Source organism: Sciurus vulgaris, assembly GCF_902686455.1.
Source record: "Sciurus vulgaris genome assembly, chromosome: 19".
NCBI lineage: Eukaryota > Metazoa > Chordata > Mammalia > Rodentia > Sciuridae > Sciurus > Sciurus vulgaris.
The window spans coordinates 29,496,669-29,521,175 of record NC_136480.1 but is presented as its reverse complement, the minus strand read 5'-3'; the positions used below and the strand labels follow the sequence as shown (position 1 = coordinate 29,521,175).

Below are 24,507 nucleotides of genomic sequence, written 5' to 3'. Positions count from 1 at the left end.
GAACTTTGTTGGAAATGAATGAAAAGGGTCTTGTGGAGTTGCCTGTGGTCCTGGACACCACTCAGTTTGAGAGACAATTGGACTTAGGGTCTCTTAGCGTTGACTCCCCACATAAAAAGTGGATGACTTTGGACCACTCTGCTCACCTCTGAATCAGTCTCTTCATTTACACAGTGCAGATGATGATAATGATTTTTAGCATGCCAGCAAGCATGTTTTGAACATCATCTATATGTCAACCCTATCATGCAAGCAGAAAGACTGTTGAGCAAGAAAGCAAGGTCCCTGTCCTGCATGTGGAGGAGCCCAGCCAGGATTAAAGGAGCACATGTTTGCATAGGACCTGGCTCTCTGCTTTTCTGTAGCTCTGTAGCCTTCTGCAACTTCTCTGAGTCTTTGAATGCAGATGGGTACACTTTCTTGGCAAACAAGAATCATGTGTGCTGTCCTCGCTGCCCCAGGAACCCCATGATGAGGTAGCACAGGTGTCTGACCATGGGCCATCTTTCTGAAAGTTGGATCTTGGGAGGAGATTCTCTTTATAATGACCTCTGTAAATATCATTCATTCTGACAACCTGACTCATTGCTGGGGAGACAGGACAGCAGCTGGGGATTTTGACCACAAGGTGCAGAAAGAGATCTGCGTGTTTTAAATAAAAACATGTGTTAGAGGGCAAGGGAGAAGTCAAGGGAACCTGACAGCAAAGTTCAAAAGAGGAGGAGCTGGACTCTGCCAGGTGATCTCAGCATCCCAAACCCCTGCACACTCCTCCCTGGACACTGCTTCTAGGTGAGCACACTATAAACCTTTCTGCTGTCCCTTTGTTGCTGCTCTGATTCAAAGTCTCTAGGAAAAAGGACCAGGTTGGCTGGGTGTAGAGATCTGAAAATTCATCACATTCAACTAGGTATTGAAAGATGAGTAGAAACTCATTAAAGGGAAAAGGGAAGGACATTCCAGTTAAGAACAGCATGTATTTCCCCACAAAGGAATCAGGGGGTCTCTCAGAATCATGCAGCCACACTATGACAGGTGCTTTCTTCATCATGTATTTAAAGCCCCCAAACCCTGCAAAAATAGTGTTAGTTTTGGGGAAAACTGATTGCATTATTTTATAAAAATGCTAAAGACTCTTACAAAGAATTGAAAGTATACAGCAGAATACTGCAAAACTGGAAAGGGGATGGGAATCACAACACACCTGCTGCCCCAGACACCAGCATTAGCATTAGGCCACATCAACCCAGATGTTTCTCTCATCACCTAGATGGGAGGGAGGGAGGTAGAAAGGGAGAGAAGAGTGTTAGAAAGAGGAAAAGGATTTGACTAAAATTAAATCAAATGTACATGGTATTTTTTTAAAATACAGCCATTCCACTTGAATGTAACAAAAGAAAAACAAATTCAGATGAAAGAGAAGTGCTTACTAACTTTATATATTTCTTTTGTGACCAAAATGCCTATTTATTATAAAATCACTTTGATATTGTGATTAAATTATTTTCCCTCAAAATATATTCTAAATATATTTTTAAAAAGGACTGAGATTGGTCAAAAGCGAGATGGCGGTTCTCTTGAAGCTGGGTGTCCTTGTGGTGCTCACGGAGGGTGAGGTCTGTTTCTCTCAACTTCAGTGGTCAGATCTGCTCTAGTCTCAGTGTTTCTCAAGGACCAACCTACCCCAGGATGGAGTGGAACACAGCACATTCACCTGTCACCAAACTGCCTTTCTAGTTCCAAGGCTGCATCTCTTCACTGGACTAGTGAGAGGGCTGTCAGTGTTTTGCTCCTGGGCCTGCTTCCAGCTACATATTTGAATCCTTGCTCTGCAATGGACTACTCCTTGACTGCCATCCTCACTTTCCATAGTCACTTGGGCCTTGGACAAGTTGTTACTATGTTTGTGGGGATGCACCACAGAAACCTGCCAAGGTAGGCCTTTTAGCACTCTCAGCTTTAGCTCTTGCTGGGCTTTGTTATTTCAAATATAATGATGTGGGCATCTGCAAAGGTGTTGCCCTGCTGTGGAAGCTTTGATCTATTTGACTTAATATCTAAAGAATTGATTATATGCCTATTTGCCTCTGCTCTGTCATGCCATTCAACTCATAATAAGGAGAAAATAACAGATAAGTTCATTGGTGGACAGACCTTCTCCTAATCACATGGTTATTTTACAATTTAATTGTTGAGGAAAACATTTGAGAGGGAATCTGCCCAAGAAATTTTGAGACCCAGTTCTGCATTCTAATGAGTTAATGGGTTGTTTTCAAGCTCATGAGACTCACAATATAACTAAACTTTACATGTTAGCTTTTGCCTTTTGTCAGTCTCTTAAAGACAATTCAGCTTTATTATTATCAATATATGGTCATATTTCTGCATTTGTATTGGAAATAATGTACAAAGGGAAAGACCATTAATTCATGAGTAAAGACTTTGCAAAAAATTAGATAGTGTTTAATTTTGGAAATTTTCTTGTCTGTTCAGTTGATACCAGCTACTGATGATTTTATGCCTAGGTGAACTTTAAAATTAGGAGATGCTAAAAATCTCAGATTATAGATTTCTAAATCCTAGGAAGAAAGATTGGAGAGCTTTTGAATTTAGAGATGCTCCAGTTAGAGAAGATGTCTTCCTGGTAGGCATATCAGAACATTACAAATTCTAAACAGATTTAATCCTCAAATGTATTTTACTTGTTATAAAATAATCTGGCCACAAATATAAAACTAAAAATAATAAATTATTTTCCCACTGTGGGAATTGGTAATAAGAAAAATATTCCATGAAAAGAAAATAAAAAAATACAATGTTATATAATGAAAAATTTATTCTACTCATTTATGTAAAAAAAGAAAAAAAGGACTGAGATTGTAATTCAGTGGTTAAGCACCATTGGGCTCAATCCCTGGTAAATAAATAAATAAATAAATAAATAAATAAATAAATAAATAAAATGTCCATCGCTTTTCTTTAACTTCATATTTCAACTTTAACATTTACCTTTCTCTGTTGTGACTGATGAGAGAATTCTCTCACATTCATCCATGCCAATGCCCAACAGTGTGCTTTCAAGCTATTGTTTTATGTCAAGGACTATAAATTACCTCCCTGCCACCTCACTTTCCTTGGATATTTCATCTACATCTTAGGTTTGTCAGGAGGCATCACTCACCTCCAATCATGGTACCCTGGCTTCTTCCTTTCTTTCTTAGATTTAAGTTTTTAATTGGTGCAGCCTCATTTTACAGATGGGAACAAGACTGGCCTTTTTATCAAGGCCAATCAGTACATGAATTGAGTTTTTAACCAATGTTTGCCTATTTTAGAAACAGTGCTCAGGAGAGCCATGGGGGCTCTGAGATTTTGGGCTAGAATTTTGGTATCAAAAAGATAGAGATTCACTCTCTGAACCTTCTGAGGAGGGTGAGGGATACTGGACAGGTCTCAGGGCTAACTCTGCCCCAAGAGCTCAGATTAGGGACTGGAAAGGTTTCCTCTGGTATCTCCATAACATCCCCAGAAATCTGATAAAGGAATGGGTGACAAAATTTGCTGGTACTCTTGGCCTCAATTTTCTCCATACCTGAGGACTCTGTCCAAAAAGTAGAACAAGGTGGAAATTCAATGCATGCGTTCCTCCTCTACTAGATAAAATACACCTTCCAAATACTGAAAATGTTTCTGCTCACTTGGTTGCCAGGGAACAGGCTTAGGCTGAAATGGGATGTTGCTCTTTGATGGATAGAAACTTTCTCCTAATTACAATATATAACTTCTAGGTATTTGCCAAATAATTTGCTATTAGTTTACAATACTATACTGTGCACGTATACATTTGTTTAACAATATAAATATCCTACTATTCTTATTACCAAGCACAGAATGGAGGGAGGGAAGAAAATCAAGAAAGAGAAGAAGAGAGGAGGTAGCAGGCAGGCAAAAGAGGTCTAGCCCTATGATGTTCCTCCTACACAAAGTGGCCCTGTCCATGCTGGAATACTATGCTATTGCTATTGTAAATTATTATTAATTGTATCTTAGTACTTAAGTTTCATAAGTGAATTCTACAAAGACAATGGACCACATGTATGAACACAACACATACATGTAACTACATGTTATACTGTGTCTGGCCACCTCATGCATATTAAGGAGTTTTAATTTTCATCAACACAGAAGTCTACTGGATCAACAAACTATGGGAGATTGGAGGGACTAGGGCATGAAGTGAATGTGTCCTATTTATGAAAAAACAAACAGAGGGAGGGCATTGAAGCTCAGAAAGGTCACACTGTGTGGTCCAATGAGAACTTGATTCAAATGCAGAAAGAAGGCCCTGAATTCTTCACCAAGACCAAAGATTCCTGTTTTCTCCTATGTCACTCATGGTACTCACTGTGTTAGCCCACCTTTCCAGCTGAGGATGTGAGGGAAAGGGAAACCAGGGCAATCTACAGTCACTTTCTTTACAGTTCTAAGTCATTAACAAACCAATTGGAGAAACTGTTACTGGTTATCAAGATGTAATAAAAACAATTGCAGGGGTTGGTTGTGTGTAACATTTTCACTGCTCTGGTATGGATGGACTCAATGTGGGAGTGCAGGCTACAAAATATGACTTTCTTGTAAGTTTGCATTTAGAATTGACATTGCATAAAGATGAATGTTAAAAGTCTTGAAAATAATTTACAATGCTGGATCTTAGGTAATGCAAAGGATACTATAGGACAAAATTCACAAGACATATGACTTGAACACAGATAAAGAAATAGATTACTGTTGCATGATGTTAATGTCACAGGTTACCTGCTATTTGATCAAGGACTCTCTTTTCATTTAGCCTTGGGCCTGAAAAATTACATAGCTGACCCTAATAACTACCCATGAAAAGGAGTCTATTTCCTTCCAAAAATGGCTGATTCTAGGATCTCATAATGTAAATGACAATTGAGCCTGGAAGACTAAGGAGGAGGAAAAGGAAGGAGGAGAAAGAGGAGGAAATGGAAGAGGAAGAAGGAAGACCATAATAAATAAGAAAACACAGAGATACAGTTCTGCCCAGAGGTGACTGGCAATGACCATTTTTACAAGCAGGAAGCAAACCAGAAAGAGGAGGAGAAGAAAAAGAAAGAGGATGAGAAGTAGAAGGGGTGAAGGAGAAGAGGAGGAGGGGAGGAGGTGGAGGAAATCTTCCCAAATGTGGATAGATGACAAAGGACTTAGGAACAAAGGTACAAGATCTTCAATGAACCAAAGCTGTAATAATATGAGTAGGAAAATAAATAGCTTTAATAATTAAATATAATCTAAAGCAAAAATGAATGTTTACTAACATGAACAATTACTTTCCTAGATAATAAGTAAAGGGAACAGACAGATATTTCTTACAGAAGAGTTCAAAACAATGCAAGTGGACAGCATCCCAACCAGCAGGTGGAGATTGTTACTCTTCTCATTTTCAGGGTGTGCTGATTCCTTTATCCTACACAAATGAAGGGGAATGCAGTAACTCCCAATTATGAGCCTGGCAAAAATAATCTTAACCATGGATGGATGGTAGCACCTCAAGGATTTCAGTGAACATCGCACAACTCTGTCATGCTATGACAAGGAAGCACTTCATCTCTGTCTATTACTTACTGAAAACACACACACACTCACACCCACAAATACAACCAAAAACCATGTAAGGCACATGCTACAAAATGTGTGGCTAGTATTTGTCATTATTGGGAAGACTATGATAACTAAGAAAAGACTGAGATACAGTTCTCCTCACAGGTGACTGACAATGACCATTTTCACAAGCTGGAAGCAAACTAAGATATAAACTCCCTCCCCCACTTTTGAGGGCATACCTCTTAATGATCAAACAGAATGGCTAGTTCTACGTGTTTTTATTAACTGCATATTAATTGCACACATTAATGGGATTGAGTGTGACATTTCCAAGAGCATGGTAAGCAGTGAACATTTCTAATGACCGTCTTTCACTCCCTCTCCATCACCTGCCCCAGCACCCTTCCCAGTCCCCAGTAATCATGATTGTGCTTACAGATTTGAAAAAAAATGCACTCTAGTGTATAGGTGGCAAACATGGTAATAGAACAGAGATCTCTGAAGAAACAAACAAGCAATTTCTGGAAAGAGTACCTCACCACTTCTCAGGTCCAATATTAATGCCTGGCTGGGTCTCTCCTCATCACATCATCTGCAATCAGAAAAATCTCCACCTGTTCCTTCACTGTGCCAACTTCTATTCTTCCATACATCACCCAGTTGCCTTCAGTTCTTCCTATGTGAGGACAGGGGTTCCACGGACAACATCAGAAACCTCTAGGGCACCAAATCTAATGGTTGCTCCTTGGTCACTCTCTGCTTTACTTCTGAGTGGTCTTCAGGACAAGAGGTCTTACCATTCTTTTAAAAATCATCCCTATCCAGAAATCCATGTCATTACATTTCCCTTATTGTCCATCTTCCTAACTGGATGTTCTCTCCTTGTCTCCTTGATAGACTTTTCTTCTCCATCAATAAACAGGTGTGTCCCCAGATCAGAGCAAGTCTCTGTACTTTTCTATCATTGCCCTCACCCTAGGTCATCTTCAGTATCAGGACATGTTTTGCACATCACTCTACTTCCAAATGTCTATCTCCTTCACAGCCCTCTCCTCTCACCTTCAGACCTGTATACATGGATATCTAGTAGGCATCACAAACAACAATGGAAAACCCTTCCTCAAAACCAGTGCTCTTTTTGCTGCCCCATCCAGTATTGGGTGTCAGTAAACCCCTAGGTTGCTCAAGCCAAATATCCAGCAATCGTTACTGGTGTTTTGGCACTTACCTCCACCTGAATCCATGTCTAATGCTGCTAATTCCAGAGACAAAATTATAAACACACATACTTATGTGCATACATATACATATATACACACAAAGTTACAAATATATAAATTATGTAATTACATATATGATTATGTATCCAAAATGTCTATAATAAACAAATCAATGAATCATGTTCAACCATATTTATCCCCATTACCTAGTCATTCTATTATGTTATATGATATTCTTTTCATACACATTCCCTTGTTGTCAAGTTCTGCTAAATAGCCATGAGTCTTCCCCATACCAATAGAACTCAAAGACTGCTTTTGACAAAAAGCACTGATTCTTCACCAAGTTTTACAGATGCCCAATGGGTAAATACAAGTAAAATAACTCCTGGCATCTCTGATATATATTTACACACACATACACTCTATTTACAGGTTTATAGTAATCAAAGCCTCACAAAGAATACGAAATGCCTTCAATGGAAAGATTCCTGCAGCATCCCAGGAACAACAGCTCTAGAAAAGGTCATGACCAAATTGAGACACGTACCCCACTTCTGAATAAAATTTTTAGAAAAAATATGTATGAATATCTATCTGTTTGTCTCTCACCTGCCTCTGTGACTGTCTTTTTGTCTATCTATCTATCTACTATCTGCATCATCTTCTCCATGATGACAGTGAACACTGGGCAGTGAGTGATATCCTGCCATTCACAGCTGGACAATTAACTCTTCATATCAATTTCATTGAGATGTACAAAGTAAGTCTGCTTGTAAAACAGCAGCTTTGAACATCTTTTTAAATCATCCAGTAACAAAGCCAATGTATAAATAGGCACATACTCTGATTGGCTCTAGAAAACAATGTCACCATCTAGCACCTAATCAGGAGTGAGCATTCTAACAAGGGAAAAACCCACATCAAGGAGAGTGGTATGTTCTGGTAGGGGTGAGACAGGTGTTCTCGAAACCTTGAGGAGGGATGGCAAAATGCAACTGGAGAAGCAAGCAAGGCACAGCTCCTAAGGAGGCCTTTCTCTTATAGGTATGAAAAGACTGGGGACAGACAAGTGACGTAACAAGACGTGTGTTCTAGAAAAACTGGGCAGGTGAAACATTGCTGTGGATTGTGACATTAGATCGGATGTCTAAAGAGGTGAGCATTCCATGTTTGTTTAGTGCCTGAAACTTGGGCCAGACCAGGGGAACTGCAGCCCCCACCAGAATGGAAGCAGGGACTCCTGACTGTTGTTCATGCCTATGCCCTCTCTGCCCAATACAGAGCCTTGTACAAACTAGTTCTATTGTAAAATGCAAGGGCACTAGGCTTCCATATATATATATATATATATATATAACTAAATAGCACTATTCAAACCCAGATTCCCTACTCCTTCCATGACAAACTACCTTTTAGAGAATCACAAAGCTGTGACAGCTTCACAACAGCCAGAGAGGCAGGTGTCTGTCTTTGTCCTGCTTTACAGATGTAGTGAGCCCACTAAGGTTGCTTCTGACAAGGGGAAATCTGCCTCTCCATCTAGGCTTCTCTCACTGTCCAGGTGCCAGGAAGTCCCTGCCTGTGGGCATGTATGGTAGACTGGGATCCAGAAAAGGCTCCAGCGAGTCACAGCAGCACCACTTGCTTACCCTCTGTGGACCTCCAGGTCTATCTATGCAGCAGCACCAGAGGAGTCTCTGTGAACATGCCAGGAAAATGGCTGCACCCAGAAAACAAAACCTCTAAGGTAATACCCCAGGTCCCTTCCCAGAAACCCCATGGGCCCCAAACCACCTGAATACACAGAGAGCCCACAGAATCCCATGAGATGGAGGGACTGAGGAAGGCTGCACCCTGGAAACATCAGCCTCCTTCTGCTGCCTAATTGTATAAGGGGGAAACTGAGGCCTCAATGGAACAGCCTGAGGTAACATTCAGACATGTGGGCCCTGCTTCCCCACTAGGTCCACAGTGACTTCTGACAGGATTTTCAGACACACTCTCCTCCTTTCCTGTGGACACATGTCACTCACCTGTGGGACTCCTGGTTCCTACACTGCACAGATTACTAAATACCATTAAATGTCATTAAAACCACACCTAAGAATACCCAAACAGGTCACATAGCAATGTTTTGTGAACTTCAAATGAGTTAAAGTCATATATTATGTTGCATGAAAACAAAAAAGCAGAAAAGATAGAAAAGACATGAGGAGAATTTTAAGAAGGAATCACACTTTTTGGAAAAATATAAATTCAGTATACCTAAAATAGATATTTTCAGACATTTGTAACTCATGCACAATATTGAAATTCTCTTTCAGTTAAATAAGTGAACATATTCTCTCTCTCTCTCTTACACATACACACACACTATTAATGTTTCCATGATTCTCTTACTACTAAAATCAACCGTGAGATTGTAACACTTGTATATTCAAGTCAATTTAAATCAAAAACAATGTGTGCATATGTTGTTGACACAGGGCAGGCACATGGAAAGAAACTGTATCATAAAACCTTTAAGTATTTACAAGGGACAGAAGTCTGGATTTACTCTTATAGTTCTATGTCTTTGGCTGTCTTAATTTACATATGATTACAACAAAAAGAAATAGTGAAAATATCATTTATAGGACTCATTATCTCTAAATTACTTGAAGATTATTACACTGCCTGAAACAACTGAGAGATGTCTATACACTTTTTAACCAATGGTTCCATCTTACTTTATGTTACCTACAAATTTTAATATGATTAAATATATGACTTTGTAAAAAATTGAGAAACATTCACTTTTATTTAATAAAATATATTCATGATACAAATAAATCATTTCAAATTCCATTGTAAATCACCAGTAAAATACAAAATAAAAATGCTCATTGATGAGAATTTTCCTCTCCTATAATGATTGGCAAATTATAGTTTCTCCAACTTTCAAGACTGAACATGTTTAGTAATTTTGACTTATAATAAATCAGCAGCATTTCAGGAATGAGCTATCTGCACTACATTGATATAGGAGGATTTCCTTATTTATATCACATAAACTTATGATGTCTAGAACATTTTAATTAACAGTTAAAGGCAATGTCACATTCTCTATATTCATAGTATTTCTCACTGAAAATTGTTATACATATCAAGATAGGTGGTATAAACTTTTTGCCATACATTTATCACTTGTGAATATTGGCTCTCAATTGAAACTATTTTGCTGTTACCAAAAGCATGTATTTTTGATCAGGTATTTCTGCATTTATAACAGGCATGAGGATCTGACAAGAATGCTCTGATGTTGAAGATAGTTTGAAATTAGAATAAAGATTTGACAAAATATATTTTTAGAGTTTGTCTCTTCAATGAATTCTCTGGTGTTTCATAATGTGTGGGCAATTACTAAAGGCTCTGCCACATTCTTCATATTTGTAGAATCTTTCATAGGAATTCTCTAGAATTTAGTAAGGGGTGAAGATCTATTAGAGATTTTGTCACATTCCTACATTTGTATGGTCTTTCTCCAGGGTGAATCCTTTAATGTTGAGTAAGAGTTGGGTTCAGTTGCAAGCTTTGCTACATTCTTTACATTTGTATGGCTTCTCTGAATATGAGTCCTATTGTGGCAAGTAAGAATTGGAGAATAATCAAAGACATTGTGACATTCTAGGGGTTCTCTCCATTGTAAATTTTCTGGTGCTTAACGAACTCTCATTAACAGCTTTGCTTCATTGTTTACATTCATATGACTTGCCTATAATATGAATTCTCTGGCATTGAATGAGGGTTGAAGTGAAAATCTTTGCCATAGTCCATACATTTGTATGATCTCTTATCACTATAAACCTTGTGATGTTTAATAAGGGTTGGATGATCCTTAAAGTCTTTTCCACATTCCTTACATTTGTAGAGTCTATCACAATGAATTCTCTGATACTGAATAAGATGTGAGATTTGAATAAATGCTATTCCACATTATTTACACTTATAGGTTTCCCTCCAGAACGAATAGTCTGGTGTTAAGAGTTGAGAGGAGCTTGAAAGCTTTGCCTCATTCCTTATGTTTGTATGGTTTCTGATCTCTATGAATCCTCTGGTGTCTAATAAGGGTAGTACTATACTTAAAGCCTTTGCCACATTCCTTACAATCATATGGACTCTCATCCCTATGCACCCTCTGGTGCTTACTAAGATTTGAGATTTGATTAAATGCTTTCCCACATTCTTTACATGGGTAGGGCTTCTCTCCAGTGTGAATCTTCTGGTATAGAGTAAGGATCGACATATATTTAAAATCTCTTCCACATTCCTTACATTTGCATGATCTCTCATCACTATGAATCCTCTGGAGTCTAAAAAGGGTGGCAATACACTTAAAGCCTTTGCCACATCCCTTACATTTGTATGGTCTCTCATCACTATGAATCCTCTGGTGTTGAGAAAGGTATGAATTTCACATAAATGCTTTCCCACATTCTGTGCATTTGTAGTGCTTTGCTCCAGTATGAATCTTCTTGTGCTCAGTAAGGACTGAGTTGTATTTAAAATCTCTTCCACATTCCATACATTTGTATGGTCTATGATCACTATGAATCCTCTGGTGTTGACTAAAGTTTGTACTACACTTAAAGCCTTTGCCACACTCCTTACATTCATATGGTCTCTCATTCCTATGAATTCTCTTGTGTACAGTAAGAGCTGTACTATACTTAAAGCATTTGCCACATTCCTTACATTCATATGGTCTCTCATCCTTATGAATCCGCTGGTGTTGACTAAGGGCTGTACTATATATAAAGCCTTTTCCACACTCCTTACATTCATATGGTCTCTCATCCCTATGAATCTTCTGGTGTCGAATAAGGGCTGTACTACACTTAAAGTCTTTTCCACACTCCTTACATTCATATGGTCTCTCATCTCTATGAATTTTCTGGTGTTGAATAAGGGCTCTACTACACTTAAAGCCTTTGCCACATTTCTTACATTCATATGGTCTCTCATCACTATGAACCCTCTGGTGTTCTCTCTTATCATTATAAACCCTCTGATGGTGAGTGAAGTGTGAAAATTGAATAAATGTTTTCCCACAGTCTGTGCTTTTGAAGGGCTTTTCTCCAGAATGAATCTTCTTGTGTTTAGAAAGTGCTGACCTTTGATTAAAAGCTTCACCACAATCTTCACATCTATAGGGTTTATCACTACTGTGATAAAGAGTTGAGAATTTCTTAAATGCTTTAACAGGTTTATTAAATTTGAAGGGCATTCTTCCCATTTGAATTTTCTTGCACTGAATAGTGCTTGTGATTTTATTTAAAGCTCTTCCACATTGTTTATTATTGCAATTCTTTCCTTGAGTATGGATGCTTGGAATGATAAATTTTGAGCACTGATGAAATGCTTTGTTGCATTTGTTACATTTGTAAAGCTTCTTTGTAAAATGAAAACACTGATATTTTCTAGATTTGAAAAAAAGAATTAAATATTTGTGAGTTTCACTGCATTTGTTACATTTTTCTCCAATAAATATACACTCATATTTACTTATGGTAGAGAATTGGCTAAAAGGTCTTGATCATTTTATTAAAAATGTAGAACTCTCACCAAACATCTATGGCTAATTTTTGATCAAGTAACAATCACTAAGTACAGATCTTCCTACATTCATTAAATGTTATGTTTTGACACAAGGAAGAACTGTATGTTGAATGCAGAAAAGACTTTTTGTTAAGTACAACAAACCTGATCTTACTTGGTAATTTATTGTTTTTTTTTTTTTTCTTCTCCATAAAAATGTTTGAAAGAAAATTTAACCAAATACTACATCTCAAATTTTTCTTGTTATTAAATTTATCATATAATAGATTCCTTCAGAGGAAAATTATATTATCAAAATCTCAATGGAGATGCATTTTCAGGACACCCAAAACCCTCCTCAAAACTGACTGGCATAAACTGAGATGTTTTCTGAGATTATATGTATCTTGATATCTATTTATGTGAAAATTACTATTATATAGTCATCTCATGCTTATTATATTTATCATGACAAAATTTCTGATCTTTATTCTTCCCACACTCCTCAATTTTTCCTTAAGTGTAAATTTTCAATGCCAAGGTTTCCATACCTTCCATTTATCACCTTTTGGAATGAACATTTTACTGCTGGCACTGATGGAAATTCTTGGGTTCGATGAGAATACTTAACTGAAAGAAACCAAAGGAACAAATTATGTCACTTGCTACTCTTATGAATATACTTTTCACACACACAAAACATGAAGTTATTACCAAGGTGAGGATGTCAGAAGGGGAGCAGCAAAGCAGATCCAAGATCCTCATTACTCCATAGGTAAACAAGGAAAACCAACCTAATCAATAAATAGGAAAAGGACCTTAACAGGTTCTTCTCAAAAGAAGAAATGGGAAAGATCAACAAATGTTTTAAAAATGTGTTCAAATATTTAGCAATTAGAATCATACAAATTAAAACTATATTAATAATTAACCTCATTCCAGTCAGAATGGCAATTATCAAAAATATGTGTAACAACAAATGTTGACTAAAATTGGATAAAAGGGGATTCCCATAAATTGTAGAACTGCAAATTGGTACAAAACCACTGGAAAGAAGTATGGTGATTCCTCAAAAACTAGAAATCGGCTTGGGAGGCTGAGACAGGAAGCTTGTGAGTTCAAAGCCAGTTTCAGCTACTTAGTGAGGCCCTAAGCAACTCAGTGAGATCCTGTCCCTAAATAAAACATAAAAAGGGCTGAGAATGTGACTCAGTGATTAAGTGCTCTGGATTCAATTCCCAATACAAAAAAAAAAAAAAAAAATAGGAATGGAACCACCATTTCACCTAGTTATCACACATCAGCATACATCCAAAGTATTTAAAATAAGCACAGTACAGTGACACGGCCTCATTAACATTTATAGTTGCACAATTTATTATAGCTAAGACATGGAACCAACCTAGAAGCCAATCAACAGATGAATGAATAAAGAAATCATAGAACAGGGAGGGTAGGAATGGGAAAGGCAGTACAATAAATCCAACATAATTTTCCTATGTACACATACAAAAATACCTAGGTGAATCCTGCCAGCAGGTTCACCCACAAGGATTGGGTTTTAATCAGAATAAAAACATCCCCTGCTTGTAGAATTTTATTAACAGAACAAAAGATATTCATCAGGGATTTAAGAAACTGTGCATTCTTAAGAAGAGATATGGACAAACATTTACAGAGGGAGAAACGTACACACACATCTAAAAGATACAGCATGAAAGCAGGTTTGAGAGGTATCAAGTCAATCACAGCTGATGTCAGTATTGCCTGAATGAAGTCAAACCATAGAGAGCAACAAAATGACTCGCTTTTTAATGATCAAACTTTCAGTTATTTATTAACAGATAACACAAACAACTTCTTATGTATGTCATGATGTTTCAAAGCATACAAATGACTAAATCTAATAATTAATACATGCATTATTTCACATAATTATCATGTTTATTTTTTAGTAAACTTTACATATTGTGGTATCATTTATTAAGAACGCAATATATGAGTCAAGCATGGTGGCACACAATTAAAATCCCGTGACTCAGGAGGCTGAGACAAAAGGAGTGCCTATTCAACATGCACCTCAGCAATTTAGCAAGACATTAACTAAAAAAAAAAAAAAAAAAAAAAAAAAAAAAAAAAAACAGGAAAAGATCGGGTGACATCAACCAGTGGTTTCCAAATACAAAAGAAAAAGAATAATATAATACACTACACCCACCATGTTGTACAGAACACTTTACTTTCCCCATCAAAATGTAAATTTGCAGACTTTGACTGTTTTAACTCCTAACATCCCCCAAATCATAGCTCCAAAATTCAACTTTTTCAGTTTTCACATGTGAGGTAAATGGTGTAATAAGTGGTGTAACAATTGATTTTTGCCTTTTTATTTTTCTCTTCTTTTATGGAAGGAGGGTATTTGGGATTGAAAACAGGGGCACTTTTCCACTGAGTTACTTCCCCAGTCACTTTTAATCTTTTTAAAAATTTTTCTCTTTAGTTGTAGATGGACACAATACCTTTATTTTACTTTTATAAGGTGCTGAGAATTGAAGCCAGTACTTCTCACATGTGAGGTACGTGCTCTACCAATGAGCTATAACCACAGTGCCTCACCCAGATGCTTTCTATGTCATTTATTTTTGAGACAGGTTGTCACTAAAAAACTCATCTCAAACTTGCAGTCCCTCTGCCTCAGCCTCCCAATTATCTGGGATTACAGGCATGTGTCTTTTTACCTGGCCTCTTTTTTAAATTTATGTAGTAATTTCCAAACATGTACAGAATAATTATAATCCTCTACTAAAAAAATTTTTTTAGGTAGAAAAATCTCAATGGAAACAACATCGCACAATAAAGGGAAACTTGGTTCAATCAAATCAACAATTAAAAACTGGGAAAAGACCATAAGAATTGGAAGGTTATGAACTTACGAAGAGGAAATAACCATTTCAGTGATGTTTAATGTGCTGATCAAGAATGAAAGTAAATGAAATTGGGAGAAAAAATTTACAGAAATTAGTAGAAATTGTATACTTGAAATGCGCTTTAAGAACTAAGATCTGAGAACTTGGAAGTGAAAGAAAAGATATCAAATTTCAAGAAGCAGAACCAGGATGAACACAAAAAGACTCAAAATGAAGTATGTGAAGTATCAAAATTCAAAAAGAAACACTATTGAGACCAAAAAAGTTTTGGTCTCAAAAGATAAGAGATGTATCACTTAAAAGGATGTTTCTATATAATTAGTAATTGACTTTTTACAAGAAGAATCCCAGAGAAGAACTGGAAAATACAGTTAAATAAAGCAAAGAAAAAATAAACCAACAACCATGAATGCTATATCTAAAACCACTATTTTTTAAAAGTAAAGAAAAAGAAGAGACTGGGGATATAGCTCAGTAGTTCAGTTGGTAGAGTGCTTGCCTAGCACACACAAGGCCCTGGTTTCAATCCCCAGCAGCACCAAAGAAAAAAAGTTATTATGTCAAGATATAAAAATGCTAAAAATGTTTCCGACTTCTAGACCTATCCTATAAGAAAGACTATAGAGAATCCTTTCAATTGAAAATAAATCTGCAGAGGACAAATCATCAAATCATTTAAAATTTTAAAACTTTCTGTCAAAAGCAAAAATATCCATAATTATGAATTCTTTTAGAATGTAATGATGGTTCATAAAATAATATTTCCATTGAATTTGAAAGACAAAAACATAAAGATTATCATAAACCTGTCAATTGGTATACAATATGAAAATAGTCATGCAACAACATAGAGAGGACCTGCAAACATGTTGATTTTTATATGGAATTTAACTTAATTTACTACCAGTAGATGAAGTATTTTAAGACTAAAATGTTTTATATAAGCCAATTTTAGTGACATAATAACTATGAAATATATGAATAGAATAAGGTGAGATGTGTCACTGTAACAATCTATGAACCAAAAATTAAACTAGGGAAAACAATCCTAAGAAATAGAGAAAATAACTTACAAAATAACAGCAATAAGTTCTTTATTTTCAGTAATTTATCTAAGTAAAATGGATTATTATTAAACACCAGTCAGAACACAAAATGTGACTAACAGGATTAAATCTGAAAATTCCTGTATGCTATTTAAATCTATGTTCACTTTTAGTAAAAGTGAAATGATGAAAAGGAAATTACATACAAGATGATAACACTAAATCAGAGATGGCAATAATAATGTTATGTAAAATGATTAAGAGAAAAGTTATGTGAGATAAAATGCTTTCTAAGTGAAAATACTTTGAAAAGTGACAAACTAGAATATTTTATAAAGACCTATAAGAGACCACCCTCTAAAACTCTACAATAATACATGTGTAACTACATCATACTTCCAAATATAGAAAGGCATCCCTGAGAAAACTGTAAAAAATAATAACAGTAATATTTGAAGACACTAAGCTCCAATGGATGTAACAGAAAATAGAACAAGCAGAATGGTAAACACAAACTAGAAGACTTTAAAAACTATTTTAAACCAACTAGACTTGTGGACTCAGGCTCCTCAATAGCTCATGAAATATTCTGTATTGACCAACTTGCAACCAGAGCATATGTTAATAAATGACAATACTGAAATTACTTTCTAATCATAGTAATTAGAAAACAATAGGGAAGTGACATTCAAAACCCCAAAAATACGTGACAATGGTGTACTCTTAAACATGGTCTCATTCAAGAAATGAAAGATAACTTTCAGTTGTCTATATTATCCAAATGATCTATAGATGCCAGGTAATAGCTATCATATTTTCAATGTTAATTTTTCAAAAAAAGGCTATTTTAAAAATTCTGTGGAATTCCAAGTGCTTATAAATAATTCAAAAGTATTCAAAATAGAAACAAATTTGAGTAATGTTTTCTGATTTCAAACATAATAAAAGGTATACTATTCACTGGATTAATACTGACAAACTTAGACAAGCAGACATATAAGACAGAAAGGAAATCCTCACTTAGATGGGTGAATAAAGACATAGTTACACACTTGTGATCATTATGTCATTCAATAGGGCCAACAGGGAAAGCTAAAACAATGTCCTTCCATATGCATGGATGAAGGCAATCTGGAAATCCTCAGCACTGGTAGTGTCTCTATCTTCTTGTATTTGCTAACATTAGCTTTGTGGCATAATATATGGTCTATTTTAGAGAAGGATCCATGTGCTGCTGAGAAGAAAGTGTATTCACTCTTGGTTGGATGGTATATTCTATAAATATCCGTTTAGTCTAAATTATTGATTGTGTTATTGAGATCTATGGTTTCTTTGTTCAATTTTTGTCTGGAAGATCTGTCCAGTGGTGAGAGAGGCATGTTAAAATCACCTAGTATTATTGTGTTATGGTCTATTTGGTTTCTGAAATTGAGAAGGATTTGTTTGACATACATGGATGAGCCACAGTTTGGGGCATAGATGTTTATGATTGTTATATCTTGCTGATTTATGCTTCCCTTAAGCAGTATGAAATGACCTTCTTTATCCCGTCTGACTAACTTTGGCTTGAAGTCCACATTATCTGAAATGAGGATGGATACTCCAGCTTTTTTGTTGAGTCCATGTGCATGGTATGTTTTTCCCCATCCTTTCATCTTTAGTCTATGGGTATCTTTTTCTATGAGGTGAGTCTCTTGCAGGCAACATATTGTTGGATCTTTCTTTTTAATCCAATCTGCCAGTCTATGTCTTTTGATTGATGAGTTCAGGCCATTAACATTCAGGGTTATTATTGAGATATGATTTGTATTCCCAGTCATTAGCTCATTTTTTTTTTTCTTTTGACACTACTTGGTTTCCCCTTTATTTGGCTATTCCTTTAGGGTATTTTCTCCCTTTACTGATTTAAATCGTTGTTTTTCAACTCTTCCTCATGGAATATTTTGCTGAGAATGTTCTGTAGTGCTGCCTTTCTATTTGTAAGTTTTTTTAGCTTTTGTTTATCATGGAAGGATTTTATTTCATTGTCAAATCTGAAGGTAAGTTTTGCTGGGTATAAGATTCTTGGTTGGCATCCGTTTTTCTTTCAGGACTTGAAAAAATTTATTCCAGGCCCTTCTAGCTTTTAGGGTCAGGGTTAAAAAATCTGCTGATATCAGTATTGTTTTCCCCCAAATATAATTTGAATTTTTTCTCTTGCAGCCTTTAAAATTCTGTCTTCAGTTTGCATGTTAGGTATTTTTATTATAATGTGCCTTGGTGTGGGTCTATTGTAATTTTGTATATTTGGAGTAATATAAGCCTCTTCTACCTGGTTTTCCATTTTATTCTTCAGATTTGGAAAATTTCTGATATTATTTCATTGAATAAATTGTTAATTCCTTTGGTTTGTTTCTCTATGCCTTCCTCTACCCTAATTATTCTTAGATTTGGTCTTTTCATGATATCCCATAATTCCTATAGATTCTGCTCATGATTTCTTACCATCTTCTCTGTTTTCTCAAATTTGTTTTCAAGATTAAATATTTTGTCTTCAATGTCTGAGGTTCTGTCCTCCAGGTGTTGTATCCTATTGGTTATGCTTTCTATGGAGTTTTTAATTTGGTCATTGTTTCCTTCATTTCATGAATTTCTTTTTTTTTTTCTTTTCAGGATCTCTAACTCTTTATTGAAATGATCTTTTGCTTCCTGCATTTGCTCTTTTAACTGTTGAGTGGTGCCATCATTCACAAGCCTGCATTTGCTCTTTCATTTCATCATTTGCTTCTCCTATCATTTTAATAAGGTACATTCTGAACTTCCTGACATTTCTTCTGTCATGCTGTCATTGGATTTTATTGACGTAGCATCTAGGTGTATTTGAGACATTTTCCTCCCTCATTTTCTCATATTGCTCGAGTATCTACACCTCTAGTAGTGAAACTGTGAAATATTGCAGATTTCCTCTATGGACTAATATTGTCTCTGTAGCTTTTCAATAACTCACCTCTTATCCTTCAGTATCCTGAAGTCTTGGAGGAACTTGATAATGCTGTTTTCCACTAGGAGGCTGTCCCTCTAGGGGTGGTGGCCTTCATGTGGGGTATATTCCCTGTCAATGGGCAGAGGTGCCTCCACTTATTGACTGATGGTCTGCCAAAAGGGGACTAGATTGCAGACTGGGGCATATCTGATCTGGGCCTATGTCTCAGGTTCTACTGCCCTGGTGGGAAAGCCTTGTCCAGTGGGGAACATTTACTCAGTGGGGAAGTTTTGCTAGGCAGTTCTCTTCTGAAGAGTTCCCTTTGGTCCAGAACTACCACCTGGACTGGGCAGCTCTTCTCTGCAACATTCCTATGTCCCCCCTGGGCTGGGGAGATTGGCTCTGTGAGGGACTCCCTGGCGGAGCCACCCTCCTCTGGTACATTCCCTGGGGACCGGAACTATTGCCTGGGTCTCAAACCCTCACTCTGCATTGAATCCTTTCACTGTGTGGCCCTCCTCTGCAATGCTCCTGGTTGACTGGGTTCATGGTTCCAGCAGGGAAGTCTTAGTGGGCCACTCTACTCCATGAAGTTCCCTGCATTTTGGGACTACTGCCCCATCCAGGGAGCTCGCCCAGTAGGAGAGACTCACCCATTGGCTCTGAGTCTCTCAATACCTCCTATTCTTGAATACTGGGTCCTATCGACGTTCCTCTAGTCTCCTATAGGTGTCTCAGGAAAGAAGCTGCCCTTCCATTGATGATGGCCATGCCCTCAGGAACAATTCAAAATACCTGCACCAGCCTATAAAGAAGTTGGGAATCCCCAGGGAGAGTGCACTGAGTCAGCACAAAGGCAATTGCAGTGTCCCTCAGCAGTATGGGGGCAGGCAGGCTGGCTCAGCAATGGTCCCCAACCTCAGTGTGGGGGTCAGGCAGACTGGCTCACCTTCTGGCTAGCTCCACCATGCAGTCAAGCTGAATTGTCTGCCTGCTTACTCCATGATGCTGACTGACATAGGCTTGGTGGTTGGGTGGGGTTGTTCTCTGATGGAGTCTGACTTCAGCCTGGTGGTTGGTGGGTTGGCTTCCTGCTGGCTAGCTCCACAAAGCAGGTGGGTTGGTGACCACTGGCTAACTCTGCAATGTAGGTGGCATGACTCACTCGCCAGCTAGTTCTGCAACTGCGAATGACCAGTGATGGCACCTGATCTCGGTCGAGAACTTAATATTTTAAGTATATTTTTTCTTCTATCCATTAGTTAGAAAATCCAATTAATAGGGGTTTGTGAAAATATCTTTCCTATATTTGTAAATAGCCTTCATGATATAAACTTTGTAGAATTTAAATAAAAATCTTTTAATAACCTTAGCTTATTATGTTAAATACATACAGCCAATTTAATTATATAAAGTCAATTACATATAGCCAATTTAATTACATGTGAATCTTTTGAAAATTATTTTGTACAAATTTTGCTTTAATTTATTCAACATGTTATAGTTTTCTATTGTATCAGGTAAAAAAAAAATTTAGACCTTTACATATCACACCTGATAATTTAAGTGCTAGTAAAGTGGTTCACAATGAGAACATAGAGAACAAAGAAATTGTAGACATTCTTTATATGAACCAAATTACAAATATGTCTAATATTTAAGTGTATTTTAAATGAGTATCTGATGTTTTCATATTTAGTAGATGATGTTCAAATCAATGATCTTTTAGCATTCATCCATGTAAGTCAACTAAATATCTCCTGTAATAAAAGCTTAATTAATTTTATTTACCTCAAATAAATTTATTCTTAATTGCAAAAGTCAGGATATCAAACAAATATAGATAACAATGTTAACAATATCATTTCCATTTTAAAAAACTTTAGAAACAAGGGATACACATCTTATAGAATTTAGCAATTTTATTATTTGATCACCTGTAAAAATGTGAATTAATTAAGAAGAATTTTTACCTGGAAAAATGTGTGTTAATAAGTATGAAGACTTTTATTTTTAGTTGTTCACCCAATATATATATTGTTTTATTAATTCATGTGAATTAAAGTTATATGGATCCATTTTTATTTTTTAATTTTTTAAAATTAATTAATTAATTTATTTATTTTTGCAAGTGCTGGGGATTGAATCCAGGGCCTTTTGCTTTCAAAGCAAGCACTCTACCAACTGAACTAAATACCCAGCCCCTCCATTTTTATTTTAACATTGTGTGCATGCTCCTTGAACTGTAAGTAAATTTTGAAATTATGTACAGTAATTGTGTACACACATTTGTAGATCAGTCAGAAAAAGAAAATTTTTGTAATCTATTGTAAGTGAGCCTACATAGCAATGAACAAACATGTAATTGAAGCTCCAAAGCAATAAACAAACATTCATTGAACATTGATTTATGTCTGGAGCCGGCAGGCAAGGCCCCCGCCTCGCCACATGTTGAGCTAAGATGGCGTCTGCCAGATGCTGGCGGGGCGTGCCTCTCCCTGCACATGTAACTGTACAACAATATCAGGTGCATCAGACTAGATTGTGTGGTGCTTCACAAGTGGCCAAGTACACTTCCTTATTTGAGTTCTGATGCACGGACTAGTCCTGCCTTTGCCCGCTTTCCCCTGATTGGTTTTTGTACTTTATATTAACTGGGTTTATTCCCCTAATAAATGAGATTTGATCAGGCTTTTGTCTTGTCTCCATTTCTCGTGTCTCTTGACTCTCCCAATCCCCGCTCCCCCCTCCAGGTTCCCGTTGCAGTCCTGCAGGTCAGGACAGATTTAATTTGCCTAAGAATTTAGAATATAAAAAGAAAAACTTCAGAATAATTCAGGTTTCCAACTTTTGTTCTGATGATTGTTATTCATCTTTAAAATCATCTCTAAAAAAGCAAAAGATTGATCCAGCAAGAAGCACAATTAGAACATCTTTTATTTACTTCAGAAAATCTTGATTTTTCTTTCCCCTTTATTTATTTATTCACTTATTTTTCTTGAGTCAGAGTGGTCTTCAAGTGAACTTGCAGGTTTCTTTATTTACATTTCAACATAAGCCTTTAGTGAGACCTGTAAGTAACTAAAAGAAAGATTAGTGGTTCCAGGAAAAACTTGATGCCAAGGGCATTTTAAACATTTCTTATTTATAGGTTTGGATGTCAAAGAATAAAATGCTTTATCTGTGAATTTGTTAAGTCCTTAGTTAGGGTTTGTCCAAACAGGTTAGTGCTGTCTCCAAATCACTGAGGCAACACTGTCCAGTTTAATTGTTACAAAGTCCGAAACATTTTCCTCTGGCCCCTCCTGAATTTGGCTGGAGTTTACAGATTTCTCTCCCTGAGCAGGAAAATCTCTCCCTGATATTTGGGCATATGCACTCATTTGAGAATAAGTTTGTAAATTGTAAGTCAATTGTTGTCCCAAATCCCCAAATTGTCCTTAACTGATAAGCATATCCAAGGTAATCTGAACTAACTCCTCCTCTACATCTGATTGCCTTCCAGTCTTCCGAATAGAATATTTGCCCAAACTATCAGGGGTTCTTCTATCCAGAGAGACATGCTTGTTGCTAGTTTCTGAATCCTCTTTTTTTTTTTTTATCAACCAAAAATTCCTCAGAAGACAAAAAGGTCCTAGAGGATAAGCATTTCTCACTATTAGATCTAATGCTCTTAACAGCATTTCTAAGACTGCTCAAATTTTTCAAAAACACAAACTGACATCTTGCTCTGAATAAAAGCATGTTTCCCTTATACGCCAAACTAAATTTTCATAGCCTGTAGGCTTCCATCACCCCCCCCCTCCAGGGAGCAGAAACTATGCTGTTTCTGGATGGTCAGAAGCTGTGGCAGGAACACATATATTTAAACAAAGAAAGTCACTGAGGAATTTCCCCTTTTTAAATTAGATAATTTCTCTGAGTTCTAAATTAGGATATTTTCTTTTCAGGATTCTAAACTTTTGCATCTATCTAATCAAGTTAATTTTCAGTCTCATACAGTCACAGAGATGTAGGGGGACTTGCCTGATTGAGTCTGCAGTATTCAAAGTGACCAGGTCTCTATTTACATTTCAAGAACTGTAGGAGTTACCTTGTAGTCACTGAATTTTTACTCTGGCTAAGCACTAAATATAGTTGAATAGATCTATTTTTATTTCTTTCTCTGTAGAGAGAAAATTCCCCAGGCTTAACATCACACAATTAAATTCCCTTTTCTTTCTTACTACTAAACTTATTCACATGTGTGTACTTCTCACTGGAAAGGAGCTGACATCTGTACCTTTATTCTTTCTTCTAAAAATCTGACAGTCCCTGTTCAGATGCCAAATGTGAAAGTCTTCTCTGACATGTCCCATGTGGAAAAGAAAAGTGTTAACTGCTAGAGGATAATGTTGGACATTTTTCTATTACCCCCCAAAATTATCTACTCAATAAACACACCAAAGCCAATACTCTTTTCATGTGGAGAAAGCATAACAGGTCTGGATACAACCCTCTGACCTTTTACAACAACATGGAGTCAGTCAACTCTCCTTTGTTTATAATATACAGTTAAGGGGGCCCAGGAACAGGAGGTGCTCCTGTGATGGACAGGATAGGATGGAGTTAGGGAAGTCATTCTCTTACAGAGAAAAATCCAGAAAGAGACAGGAAACCATTCCCATGCAGCTCCACATGCTTCCCAGCAGTTTCTAGAAGCCAGGCCTCTGAGTCCCATGGCTTAAGCTTCTCTGATTCTGCTAAATAAAGTTTCTCACAGTGACACAAACAGCACATTATATATTAATTGGTGAATCTGTCAAAATGATACAATAGTGAAAAATAAATATGCATGTGTAACCACAGAGTCTCAGAATATATGAAGAGAAAACTACCAGAATTTAAGGAAGAAAACACCACAATAAAGACTAGAGGGCATAATACTTGACATTCAAATGTGGATAGAATGAGTAGAGAAGATCAATTTTTTTTATTTTTTTATATATACATACACACACACGAGAGGACAGTGTCTTTTCACACATTACACATACATTGAGTATTACTTCTCATTCTTTTGGTTATTCATGATGTGAAGTTAAACTAGTCATGTATTCATACATGAACACAGGAATGTTGTCTCATTTACTCTTTCATATGCC

The 24,507-nt window shown here is 36.6% G+C and overlaps 1 protein-coding gene and 1 pseudogene across 2 annotated transcripts in view; one reads left to right on the top strand and one right to left on the bottom strand.

The window, feature by feature from the left end:
- Positions 1-24,507, bottom strand: part of LOC306650410 (zinc finger protein 680-like) — a 492,831-nt gene that overhangs the window by 337,316 nt on the left and 131,008 nt on the right. The window lies entirely within an intron of this gene.
- LOC306650290 (succinate dehydrogenase [ubiquinone] cytochrome b small subunit, mitochondrial-like) lies at positions 1,566-2,806 on the top strand (annotated as a pseudogene). Its single transcript has one exon. The product of its transcript is annotated as a succinate dehydrogenase [ubiquinone] cytochrome b small subunit, mitochondrial-like (transcript).